General features: G+C 45.0%; 1 pseudogene; it reads right to left on the bottom strand.

Moving 5' to 3' along the window:
- Positions 1–13350, bottom strand: part of LOC118633555 — a 31503-nt pseudogene extending 18153 nt beyond the window's left edge.
- Positions 13351–13426: the final 76 nt, after the last annotated feature.

Genomic DNA, 13426 nt, shown 5'->3' with positions numbered 1-13426 from the left:
GGCTGTGAAGGAGCCCGTTCCAAGATGCTCTCCTAGCTTCTGGTGCTTTGCTGGCAGTCTTTGACATTCCTCGGCTTGTCCATGCATTACCCCGGTCTCTGCTTTCATGTTCACATGGCGTTCTCCCTGTGTGCATGTTGCTGTGTCCACATTTTCCACGCTGGTGACCTCATCTTAAGTGGATCATCTGCAAAGACCTCATTTCCAAATAAGTCATGTTCATAGGCACTAGGAGTTAGGATTTCAACATCTTTTGGAAGAGGACACGATTCAGCCCATACCCTGAACATTCAATTCAGTAAAAGCAGTTAATAGCCATGAAATTCCAGGCATTTGCCATGATAGTCATTTTATATAAATTTTTCCTAATCCTCACAAAGATTTCCCAATATTATAGCTGTAGAAACTGAGGATCAGAAAGGTTGCAAGTCTTATCCTTACTCACATAACTATAAAATACAGGCTCTGGAATCAGATAGCCTGGGAGGCCTTGGGCAAGTTAACGAACCTTTCTGTGCCTCTGTCTCTGCATTTGTAAAGTGAAGATAATAATACCTCCATCCATGCTGAGTTGTTGCAAGAATTTTAAAAGATAATGCACAGAGCCTTGCACACCATAATTACTGAACTCATGGCAGCTGTTATTATAAGTAGTGGAGTCAAAATTTAAATCCAGCCCTGGCCCAGTGTGGCTCAGTTGGTTGAGCATCATCCCATGAACAGAGAGGTTGCCAGTTCAATGCCCGGTCAGGGCACATGCCTGGGTTGCGGCTCGATCCTCAGTGAGGGGGATGTAGGAGGCAGCCCATCTATGTTTCTCTCTCATTGATGTTTCTCTCTCTCCCTCTCTCTCTCTAAACTCAATAAAAACGTTTAAAAATTTAAATCCACATCTCCTTTATTCTGATTCCTTCATTCTTTCCTCTCAGATCCAGCATGACTGGGTATCAGCCACTCCTGCATCCATGATCTCACCAAAGCCTCACAATACCCCTGGGAATTGAATATTTCTGGCTATATGTTATGGATGAAGGAACTGAGGCCCAGAAAGGTAAGGTGACTTGACCAAGGTCACCCAGCAAATAAAATATTCTAATCTAGCTCTGCTGATTCTAATATTTTTTTTCCCATCGTTTCCTGTCCCCCCAGTGCACAGACATAATGTAGTAGAACATTTTCTTCTACCATGGTTTTTGCTAATAACCTCTGGTAGTCGGCTGAGATTATGAGTTTAATCAGTGGCCACCCTGAAACGATGGCAGAGGTCTGTCTCCATAAGAGTCAGCTTCTTCCAGGTTCAGATAGCTCAGTCCAGCAAATCTACTGTTAATTCTTGAGAAAGTCCTCGAGAAGGAAGATATCTCTCATGTCCCGCACCCCTCTCCCCCGCCCGACACACACACAATGCTTATGAGGTCTCACCCCAGGGACAGACCATTGAAAGGAGATGGGTTGTACAAGATTTTTCAGTTAGAATGTCTGAAAAGTGAGAACCAGCTGCTAAGCCCTATCCAAAGCTCCTTTGCAAGCCAGTGCTGGGCAGAGAAGGGTCCAAAATACAACAACAAAATGCCAACACCTCGGTGATGAATTCCCTCCAGTTTGTCAGGATGGAGACAGAGCCCACGCAGCCCCGTCCTCTAGCGCCTTTCCTTGACCACCCCCCCATCACCTCTGCCACAGCGGCTTTTGCACACACAAGTCAGCCTACAGACATCTGAGGAGAGCGGACACAATAAAATGGCTGCCCCCAGCCTCATCTGGCCCATAGACAAGTTTGATTTAGCCTGCACACAGCTTTAAAAAAATTTTATTTTTTATTGATTTGAGAGAGAGAGATTTGTTGTTCCACTTGTTTATACATTTATTGGTTGATTCTTGTATGTGCCCTGACTGGGGATGGAACCTGAAACCTTGATGTATCAGAGCAACTTTCTAACCAACTGAGCTACCTGGCCAGGGCAGCCTGCACACAGCTTTTCAGTAGTTGTTAACATTTTAAAAGTAAGAAGTTTCACATAAGAACCAGGATTTCTTCTTCCCTCTCCCGCTCCCGCTCCCACTTCCGCTCCCTCTCCCTCTACCTCTACCTCAACCTCTCTCCTTCTTTTACAAAGCCAAAAGTTTTGGTCAAGTGCCCCTGATCCCTGAGTGGTAACTGTGAGTCAAAGTTAAGTAGTGGCTGCCTCCAAGTTGATTATTTTTATACCCAAACTATTTGACTCATTTATCTTCCCAACCTGATCCCATTAGAAATTTGAGGGGTTTTCTGTTTTTAAATATTTTTATTGATTTTTTTAGAGAGAGAGAGAGATAGAAACATAGATGTGAGAAATATGGATCAATCTGCTGCCTCCTGCACATCCCCTACTGGGGATGGAGCCCAAAACCCGGGCATGTGCCCTGACTAAGAATTGAACCAGAACCTTTGTCCATAGGATGATGCTCAATCCACTGAGCAGGGCAGGAATTTGAGTTTTCAACTAAGGCCAACTGATACCTCTCCTTTGCCTAACAAATAAAATATATCTGGCCTTACCCTGGCATTCAAAATCCTCACAGTATGGCTTATTCAGACTTACCACCCATTTCAAATTTATTTACACATTCATCCTCAAACAGGTCCCTTCTTTTCCCACATTCATGCCTTTGCTATCTCTTTCTTTTCTTTTAATTTCCTCTAAGATGCCTTTCATTCCACTTGGTCTGGGACCTCTTCTATACCCCTTAAGGTCCATCTGAAGGTCTTCTCATAATCTCCCAAACAGATGTAAGCACCTTGTTATTTGAACTACTTGTTCTGGACTGTCACAATGTCACACATTTGCATAATATAATTTCTCTTCTTATGATTCACTTCCTTCCTGGTAAATTATTCCAAATGAGCCCAGCCTTCTAGTCATCTCATTGAGGCCCGAAACCCATGAATGAGAAGGCCATCTTGACCCTGCAGACCAACCCAGTCACCAGATAAATACCGCTGAGTGGCCTCAGTTAATGCCAGGCGGAGCAGAATAATTACCTGGCTGACGTTGATATAAATTGCCAACCTTTGTGACAGTTGTGAGATATAATAAAAGGGTGGTTGTTTTAAGCCACTATATTTTTGACCAGTTTGTAACATAGCAATAGATAGTAAAACAGTTGGGAAAGTAAAAGCCTTTAATCTTGTTAATTATTTTCTTCAAATCTTTTTTACAAAATTACATACACATATATAAAAAAAATATATGTGTGTGTGTAGTTAATTTTGTAAAAGAATTAATATATATAGACACAAACCCACACAGTTTAGAGAAATAAAAGTAAGCTAATGTTTATTGAACTGCTAATTTAATTTCTGCCTCATACTTTCATGTGCATTATCTCTTTTTTTTTCTTTATTGATTTTAGAGAGAGAGGAAGAAAGAGGGAGAGAGAGAGAGAAACATTGATATGAGAGAACATCGATTGGCCGCCTCCTGCATGCCCCTCACTGGGGATTGGGTTCACAACTTGGGCATGTGCCCTGACCGGGAATCAAACCAGCAACCTCTTGGTGCATGGGTCATCGCTCAGCCACTGAGCCACATTGGTGGGGCTCATGTGCATTTTCTTATCTAATACTCAAGACAATCCAGTTTGCATTATTATCTGCATTTTTAAAAAGAAGAAATCAAAGCCCAGAGAAGCTAAGTAACTTGCAGATGATTGCACAGTTTCTGAGTGGGAACTGACTGCCCAGTCTAGCCTATCCAGCTAGAAAATCCATGTTTTTTTCACTATCACATCCCATACCACCTCTCTTGGCTCAGACAATGGTCTACATTCCACGTAATGTGACATCATATGTGGTTTTTCATGTTGCCATAAAGCTTCAAAACCTTCCTTTTAAATGGCACCATTTAATTCCAACTATAGTTTACATACCATTCCCTATTATTGGATGTTCACATTCCTTCCAAATCTTGTTTGCCATTAAGAAGAATTCTGAGCCCTGGCCAGTTTGGCTCAGCGGTTAGAGCGTCGGCCTGCGGTCCAGAGAGACCCGGGTTCGGTTCCCGCTAAGGGCACGTACCTCGGTTGTAGTTTGTCCCCGGCCCTGGTTGGTTGTGAGGGTGGCAGCCACTCGATGTGTCCCTTTCACATCGATGTTTCTCTCTGTCTTCCTCTCTCTCCCTCCTGCTCTATCTGAACAAAAAATGGAAAAATGTCCTCGGGTGAGGATAAAAAAAAAAAAAGAATTCTGACAGTTGCATTGTGCTGATAGGAGTCTGAATGAGGGAGTGGTGGGCCATTTCGGGGGTTTCTTTGGCATCACCAGCAACATCATCTACAGTACTCCTCCCTCAGCTCCGTGCCCACATTCCTGGCCTCTCCACCCTGACTATCTTAATGAACCCGGTTACACAGTCACCCAAGGAGGACATGTTGCAGGTGGAGCAAAGAAAGAGGAGGTAAAATTCCTTGGAACTCACACCCATTCAGGCCAGATGAGTTCATCGCCTTTTAACAACTAAATGCAGACCTTATCCATTTTAAATAGCTTTGACAGCTAGAAAAATTAAGATTATGTCAGGATTCTTGTTGGTTTTGAAAAGATTATAGACCCACTTGTTTCAAAAGGGCTAAGTAAAAGGTTTTTAAATCCTGTTAAGAATTTTAGCCTCCAGCCCTGGCCGGTTTGGCTCAGCGGTTAGAGCGTCGGCCTGCGGTCCGGAGAGACCCGGGTTCGGTTCCCGCTAAGGGCACGTACATTGGTTGCAGTTTGTCCCCGGCCCTGGTTGGGTCGTGTGGGTGGCAACCATTCGATGTGTCGCTTTCACGTCGATGTTTCTCTCTCTCTCTCTCCCTCTCACTCTATCTGAACCAAATATCAAAAAATGTCCTCGGGTGAGGATAAAAAAAATAAAAAAATAAAAATAAAAATAAAAGAATTTTAGCCTCCATCCTGAGATCCTGAGAGCAATGGGTAGCCACTGAATGGCTTTAAAAAGAAGAGTGATGACCTAAGCTGATTTTTTTTTCTTTTTTTTTAATTTATTTTATTTTTGTTACAGATGTTTCTCTTTTTTTACCCCATTGACACCCTCCTCCCCACCCACCCCCCATCCCTGGCTTTGTTGTCCATGTCCATTGGTTATGCATACATGCATATATGAGCTAATTTTTTTGATCTAGAAAGAACACCCTGGTTTGGAGGGAAGTATTGCTTAGTGATTAACAGAATGGAGGGTGGGGGATAGGGAGAACTCCTGGTAACCCTAGGATTCCCCTCAGGACAGCTGGTGGGTAGGATGAAAAGCAGGAAGGGAATGACAAACAGTAGTTCCCTTTTGGACCAGTTGAGCTAGGGGAGCCTGAGGGCAGGGTTTGGGGCAGGTAGACTTCCAGATGCTGTTCTCTAGGACTCCTGCTGTCCGGCTAGGGACTCAGGCCCAGGAGAGGGCCACATAGGCTGTGCCAGTCCATGGAATTAGATGTTTCTAGAAAGCCACAGCTGGCCCAGCAGGAGCACTGGGGAAGACCATGAATAACCTTGGCCCAAAAGACATCTTCGCATCAGTGGCTGAGAGAGAGATTTCCTCTATTACCACCTGGGGAAAATGCTAGAAAGCTCAGTCCTTAACTTGCCCTGTCTCTACCTCCAAAAGCAACTTTCCAGAGCCTCTGGAGGTATGCGTTTTGTTCTTTTGTTATCTTTCCATGCCTCTTACTTTCCTACCTGTATTTTTCCTCTTGCCTTCTATTTAAGCCTTTAGATGAGGTAAAGTATGTAAAAATAAGCCTATAAAACACTAAGCCTTCACATTGTCTTCCAAAACACATCCAGTGTCCATTAAATCCTCAGAGGGGCCTTGAGTCTTATGAGTGGAGCCAGATGGGGCAAAGAAGGCAGGTCTGGGAGAAGAGCCTGGGTGAAGTACAGGAGGGAGCGAGCATAGACGGGGACGCTGGGGACAGTGTTTGCAGTGAAATGAACTGAACTGAAAGCTCAGGGAGTCCGTCCTCAGGACCTCCGCAGGATATTAACGTCTACCTGCACACATAGAGAGGGCTGATCAGGCAAGACCAGATGCCTAGTAATTTCTATCCAAACGTCACATATTCAGCCCTGGCTGGCATTGCTCAGTGGTTAGAGTAAAGCACTGGCCCTAGCACTGAGGGTCTCTGGTTTGATTCCCGGTCAAGGGCACATACCTGGGTTGCAGGTTCATCCGGGCCCTGCATGTAGGAGGTAACCAATCAACGTATCTCTCTTTCTCACATCTATGTTTCTCTCTCTCTCTCTCTCTCTCTCTCTGCCCCCCCCCTTTCACTCTCTCTTTAAAAATATATTCAGGGATTGAGAGGAGATTTCCAGGCTTCACATTTTCCACACCAAGGAAATGAGGTTCCTGTTTGTGTGGGGCATCCTGGGAAATGTGAGGGACTTGGGGATCTGGGAATTGGGTTGGGATGTGGTGGTAAGAAATCTTGGAGCAATAGTGGATTTGCTGTAGTTTGAAGAGGTGGGTGTGGGGGAGGGGAGGCTGGGATCTGAGCTCCTTTGCCAGGGACTGAGGGTAGAGGGAAAGGACAGGCACAGCATCACTAAGAACCTTTCATTAACTTTGCCATTTTACTGAGAACTTACAAGTTGAGTTATTCTTCATTTAGTAGTAGGTTCAATACACAATTTATAATTGTACCTTATTGATTTACATAAATTTGCAGTTGTTTACAAGTCCATGACATACTTTTTGGTCCTCGTGGGCCAAGACCCACAGATGCCCAAAAGGAGATTTGCCAGCAACAAGGGAGAAAGCCCCAGGCAGTCTCACAAAACTTTCCTAGTTCCCATCCTCTGGCATTCCTCAGGCTGGGCTTCCCTTTGCAAGGAGAGGTCTGCCTGAGGCCAGAGAGGGGTTGGGGGCAGGGGAGACCCCAGAATCACACCATCTAGGATTAACTCCAAACAGGAGGTTGGACCAGAATCATCAAAGTGCTTTCATCCTCTGTGTAATCATTTGACAAGAGGCTAATCAATGATTATTTGAGGGTACTCCTGACCCCTCCCTCAAACACCAGACTGGGAGGTAAGCCAGTTAGTCCAGTTCTATTTGGGTTGAAAGAACCAGTGAGTCCCCAGCTCAAAAGACTGAGTGGATAGCAGGTAGCAGTGAGGTCTTCAGGAGGAGCCGCAGAGTCACTAGGTAAATGGGGTACTTTGTAGTAGCTTCTTTTTTTCATCTTTACTGTTAAGAGTATTACAGATGTCCCCCTTTGTAGTAGTAGCTTTTTGATTCAGCCATTTGCAGCTCACTGACAGTTTAGCATGAGTAAAAACTGTATAACCAGATTTGAGAGAAGATACCCAAATACCAAGCAATTTCATGTTTAGTAATTGCCAGTACAAAGCATGACACTTTAACTTTTCTTCTTTTTAGCTATATTTTTATTGGTTTTTTTTTGTTTGTTTGTTTTTTAGAGAGAGAAAGGGAGAGAGAGAAACATCAATGAGAGAGATACATTGATTGACTACCTCCTGCACTCCCACTACTGGGGATCAGGCCCGAAACCCGGCAGGTGCCCTGACTGGCAAATTGAACCTGGACCTTTCAGTCCATGAGACGAGGCTCCATCCAGTGAGCCACACTGGCTGGGCTAACCTTTTTTTTTAATGGTCCACAGTGCTTAGTGATGGTCTATCATGGGGCAGACACTTAGCCCACAAGCACTGAAGACCCCGAAATGAATGACTGGCAGGGTACGACAGGACACATAAAAGGAGTTGTCACTCAAGCCCCTCATATAATTCACGATACATGCCTTAGTAATAACATAAATACTACCAATCATACCTAACATTAATTGGGTTGACAATTCAGCCAGGCACTGAATTGAGTGGTCTTTAATTCATCCCCTCATTCACAGCTCCATGAAACATGTGTTTATCATCCCCACTTTACAGATGGGAAAAGCTGAGGTACAAAGAAGTGACTTGCTAGGAAAAGGCAGAGCTATAATTTGAACCAAGGTCTGACTCCAGGAAGCATGCACTTGACTGTGAAGTAAAGAGCAGGATGAATGAAATAAGGACTTGCCTTCGGCATGGGGAAGATCTCTCTGCACTCCCTATACCTTCAACCTCTCTCTGCTTTTTTAGTCCAATTAGGATGACGATACCTTTGACCTACTGACCTGGTAACTAGGATCGGGGTGGCTCTGAGTCAGAGCAAAAAATGCCAGACAATTTCACATCTAGTTGTTGGATCATGAAGAAGGATTAGAAATGGAGTTAGGGTCAGGGACAAGATAATCATGCCTTGCCAACATAATTACATCCCCTGCACTCTGTGATAAAAATGATTGAGTCAGAAGATTTTGCTCTGTGCAAGAGTCATCTGACTGATCCCAAAGAGGCCACCCAGGGTAGTGTTACTTTAATGAATTTACGTCAGAGCAACCTGTTTCATAACCAAGTCAGTATCCTGAGGTTCATGTGCCTGGACAAGCCTGACTCCCAGCCATCCAACTCATAGGAGTATATAACCCGAAGTATATAACCAGATACCCATTAATTCATTAATGGTTGGTGTTAGTCCTTCAATAGCTAGAATGGTCCTCTGTCAACTGGGGAAACCTTTCCCAATATCAGCAATCCCAGGGAGGCAAATGAGTCATCAGCAGGCTGGTTGGTGGGTGTTTCCCATGTGCTAAGAGAGGCAGATTTCTTCTAAGTCAGGGTGGGGCTTAGTGAGTCATCTCCACCCCATAGCAGGGCACATCTGTGAGAGCTCCAATTTCATGTTTCTCTCTGCTGGACAGTGGTGGGTAATAAGTGCCAGCTTCTGACCTCTTGGCTTTATACAGCTTTTTTTTCTTCTTTCTATTCTCCATCCTTAATCCTCATTCTTTTTTTTTTTTTTTTTATCCTCACCCGAGGACATTTTTCCATTTTTTGTTCAGATAGAGCAGGAGGGAGAGAGAGGAAGAGAGAGAGAGAGAGAGAGAAACATCAATGTGAAGGGACACATCGAGTGGCTGCCACCCGCACCACCAACCAGGGCCGGGGACAAACTGCAACCGAGGTACGTGCCCTTAGCGGGAACCGAACCCGGTTCTCTCTGTACCACAGGCTGACGCTCCAACCGCTGAGCCAAACCGGCCAGGGCAATCCTCATTCTTATTTCATGTGTTCTCCATACAATTTATTAGGCTCCTGATTGTTCAATTGACATCACATTCCAGCTCTGGCCCCACGAGATGAAGTCAGATTGGTTATTTCCAAGCTCTTCATTTATTTATAGTGGGTTGAACTATATGAAATTGCAGTTTTGGTAGATCAAAATCAGTCAAATAGCAGCAGACAGATGGATTAGGGGGATGGGCTTAATAAGTCCAATGCTCTTTTGCAAGCCTTGGTGGTATGTGTGTGTGTGTGGGGGGGGGGGGTCATGTGTGGCAGCCCTTTACCATTTTCTGGAAGCAAGCTCTTCTGGGGAGCTACTTGTGTCTGGGGCCTTATTCTTCTTGCTGTCTATTCATCCTCTAACTGAGGCCTAACATCAGGGATGGGCAAAGGAGGGACTTGAGGTTGAGGAAGAAGGTTGAATTCTTTGTTATATGTGACAGAGTATATGTTCTGAAGCCAACAAGGAACAATTATAAGAAACATTTTTTTTTTTTTTATTTATTTTTTATTTATTTATTTTTTGGTTAATACTCACTTGAGGATATTTTTCCATTGATTTTTAGATAAAGTGGAAAGGAAGGAGAGAGAGAGACATCGACGTGAGAGAGACATACCTATTGGTTGACTCCTGCATGACCCTGACTAGGGCTGGGGATTGAACCTGCAACCCAGGTATGTGCCCTTGATCAGGAATTGAACCCAAGACCCTTTGATCCCAGGGTCAGCACTCTAACCGCTGAGCAAAACCTGTCAGGGCTTAAGGAACATTTTTATTTTTATTTTTTTATTGACTTTAGAGAGAGAGGAAGGGGGAGAGAGAGAGAGAGATAGAAACATTGATGAGAGACAATATCAATTGGCTACCTCCAGCATGCCCCCCACTGGGGATCGGGCCCATAACCTGGGCATGTGCCCTGACCGGGAATCAAACTGGTGACCTCTTGGTGCTCGGGTCGATACTCAACCACTGAGCCACACTGGTGTAGAAAATTAAGGACTAATGGAGACATTTCACATTTTACAAACATCATTCAAACATTTGTGTGATGTAGGCTGTATGCCCAACACCATTCCTACCTACAAGGGTTTTCAATGTGCTACAATTATTTGTGTGCTTGTGTGAGTGCTTCTAGTTACCATCTTACCATACAGTAAATTCTGTGAGGGTAGGTCCTATGTTTGATTTACTAATCCTTAACTCCTATCATAGGGCCTGGCATACAGTAGGTAGGTCCTCATTAAATAAATGTTTTACATTAATGAATGAGTGAATAAATGCATAAGTAAATAAATGAAGGGATTAAACAAATTATGGAAACACCAGGAAGGCATTAAATATCATGTCAAATGAAAGGTCTCTGGACCTTTAAAGGTCAGGAACCAGGCTGCTTGTAGAAGTCAGCAGAGTCTCCCTCAAGGAGGTGACCTGAAAGTAGTTGCTCTCCAGTTGGATAAGGTTGGTGGAACAGCTCAAGCAGAAGCACAGTCTGCCTCACAGCTGTGAGAGAGGAAGCCACAAGTGAAAAGAAGCCGCAAATGCAAAGTGGCTCCTCATTTCCTGGCAAGCTCTTTGGCCAGCATGAGCTGCATTCCTTTGCGCTGAGCATGTGTGGAATTTCCAGCCTAGGTAGTAGAATGGAACTTGGAACAAATAGCTCAGCAAAAAAGAACCCAGGGACAATGGGGCTGAGCCCAGCTGCCCTTTGTCAGCTTTTGAACTCACAGAATATCGGAGCTCAGTGGGCCTCGTCAAGGGCAATAAGTGATGTCCTTTGGATTTTACCACCTCAGAGGATTCAGAGAAAAATTTCCAGGTTCCGACAGCATTAGGATCCTTAGAAGATGTGCTGAAATACCTGGGAATGGTCTGAATCCTAACTACTATTCAACTTTCCATCTAGCAAGGACAAGTGAAGGTCTGTTTTACTTTAAAGATGGGGACGGTCCAAACATTAGAAGGCTGAGGGGAAGATATTTTCATCAAAAGATAGCTGGAGCATGTTTCAATGGTGAGGTGATGATAAGGGGGCTGGTGATAGCAAGTTTCAGTACTCTGTGTAACTGTTCTGGAGGAGGGTGGCCAGGAGATTTAAGAACAACTGGTGGGAATATATGCTGTCAGTTTCAGGGTAGAGGATTCAAAGAGGAAGGGACCAGCTTCATGGAGGAGAGAGAATAACTATAGACAATGACACAATCACAAAGACACTCGTTTTTCTACTGGTCTGACCTGAATTTCTTACACCCTCGATCAAACTCTGGGAGTGTGCCATCAACCACACTGAAAAAAATAATGGGGAATTTTGCTGTATCTACCCTTAAACTACTGTTTCTTCTCTGCATTTTCCCAAGTCAATAATTCCTTCAAGACACTGATATATTGATGGGGACCTAAGAAAGGGAGGACTGAATTCCAGTTGTTCATATCTAGATCTTCGTTTCTAAGATTATAAGGGAGTTGAAGGCAGGAATGACAAATTACTTAACCTAGAATAAGCTACACTGCCTTAACTATAGCTAAATAGGTGCTTCATAGATAAGGAAAGAAAAAAACAGAGGAAGGGAGCGAGGGAGGGACAGAAAGAAAGAAAAAGAAATTTGGTCAGTGGTATTAAGGGAGGTGGAGGTGGGGGACAGTACTGAACTTGGCCTACATCACAGAAGATAAGTGGTGTCACAGGAAGAATTCACCTAGGGACCCATCCTGAGTAGTTGTAGTTAGGGGCAATTTATGTTTGGGGAATAACAGATAAAACTTGTTGGCCAAGTTGTTGGTCCTTGATTTACTTCTTTAATATATTCTGGACTTAGTTCTTTAATATAGTGTGTGTATGTGGGGGTGGGGTGTGGGGGGGGAGCAGAGACAATCTTTAATGGGGAAACTGTAAAGGTAAAGACAAAGAAGTAGCTCCATTTACTTTGTGTGCTCTATCTATCCCATGAGGCTACTAACATATGTCTGAGTCACTTCCTCAGTGGTTGTGACAGTTCTCTCCTCTGTCCTTAGGAGGAAGTGGAAAGTTTAATAGCTTACATTAAACCACCTTTTTCATATACAAGGATTCATTTCATTCTCAAAACTCAGAGGTTACTTAAATGGTAACACCAGGTTTTGCGTGGGCATTTTATCACCATTCCTATAACACGCCATTAACCTCCTTTTATCAGGGATAAAAGCTAAGAATAAATTGCACTCATCATCCAGACTCAAGCTAGAGCTGCGGACACTGTTTAAATGTATTTAAGAAATCATTTCTCGCACATCTAATTAAGCACTGTGCTGGGCAGCGAACAGGTACACTTTCCCCACATATCTAAAGAGAGCTAATAATTCCCAGATCAGGAGCTTGAGGGTCAGATTTATTTAGCTTGAATTTGATAGACATATCTCGTAGAGGGTGGAGTTCAGACAAAATCACGTCCCTTCCACCTACCCACTGGATTTAATAAAATCTTTGAACGAGATCTAAACTTCAAGCCCACTTTCATAACAATCATCCGGTAAGATGCAAATTAATAATTGTCAGACCAGAAAAGGTGGAAGTACAGAGGCGAGCAGAGGGGGCGGTACTATCTTCAAGACAGCTAGTTTAACACGATGTCTTTCCGTTTCACTAAACTTCAAACGGCACAGCGAGCAAGCACACGTGTATCTCACGCATGCGCCCAGACTGGACCCACCCGCCGGAACTCTCTTGCCCAGTCACCAGCCAGCTCTCTAAATACCCACCCTCAAGGCTAAACCCTTCGCCAATCGGGAGACCGGAGTCATCATATACGTCACTTATTTAGCATATACCGTCTCCCACCCGGTCTGTAGCTGGATTGTCGCCTAAGCGGTTCGTCTTGGCTCCTGATTGGCTCCTTTTCCAGCTCCTCCTCCGTCTCCTCCCGCCGCGCCCCCACAGAGGAGGGCGGATCTTAGTGCGCAGGGGCGGACGCTGCCTCTCTTCGGTGGCCCGCCCTCCCTCCTCCCCCTCCCTCCCCTCCCCACCCCCTTTCCCCTCCTCTCCGGGCCTGCGCGCGCGCGTCGTCCTGCACACGCCGCCGCTAGTCCAGCACTCACGCCGGAGCTTCTGGCCCGCGCGTTCCTTTTCCCCTCCAGCTGCGGAGCGGGCGGGATCCGGCACCGTGGTCGCGGCAGCAGCGACAGCCTCAGCGGGCTCGGGCGCCGGCAGCGGCGCGCGAGCCATCAGGCGGACCGTACCACCGCCCGCCAGCACGCGGGGGGAGCCGCCCGCCCGGCCGCACACGCCTCGGCAACCCCGC

The sequence above is a fragment of the Molossus molossus genome, unplaced genomic scaffold (assembly GCF_014108415.1).
Source record: "Molossus molossus isolate mMolMol1 unplaced genomic scaffold, mMolMol1.p scaffold_m16_p_18, whole genome shotgun sequence".
NCBI classification, from domain to species: Eukaryota; Metazoa; Chordata; class Mammalia; order Chiroptera; family Molossidae; genus Molossus; species Molossus molossus.
The sequence above is the reverse complement of the archived record's forward strand: the minus strand, read 5'-3'. Positions and strand labels throughout refer to the sequence as shown.